Raw genomic sequence first — 319 nt, 5'->3', positions numbered from 1 at the left:
CTGGCTCTGGGGGCAGGTGGGGTGCTGGGAGCACAGAAAATCTGATGCCACCTAGTGCCACTGGCCTGTCCCAGAGGTCCTGCCACAGCCCTGTCCCCACCCCAGCCAGACCCAAGAGGAGCAACACCAGAAGCCAGGAAAGTCAAGAGCTGTTTTATTGAACATTTATGGCATCACCGAACTAAGTACCATGTGGGACACGAGAGGGGCAGATGGCCCTGCCCCTGCCCACAGGGAGCTCACAGTCTGGGGGGAGGCAATGCTGCAGTCAGGAGGAAGCAGAGCAAACAGCACCGGCCAAGCACTGCCCACCAGGCGT

This window comes from Cynocephalus volans, chromosome 16 (assembly GCF_027409185.1).
Source record: "Cynocephalus volans isolate mCynVol1 chromosome 16, mCynVol1.pri, whole genome shotgun sequence".
Taxonomy (NCBI): domain Eukaryota; kingdom Metazoa; phylum Chordata; class Mammalia; order Dermoptera; family Cynocephalidae; genus Cynocephalus; species Cynocephalus volans.
The sequence above is the reverse complement of the archived record's forward strand: the minus strand, read 5'-3'. Positions refer to the sequence as shown.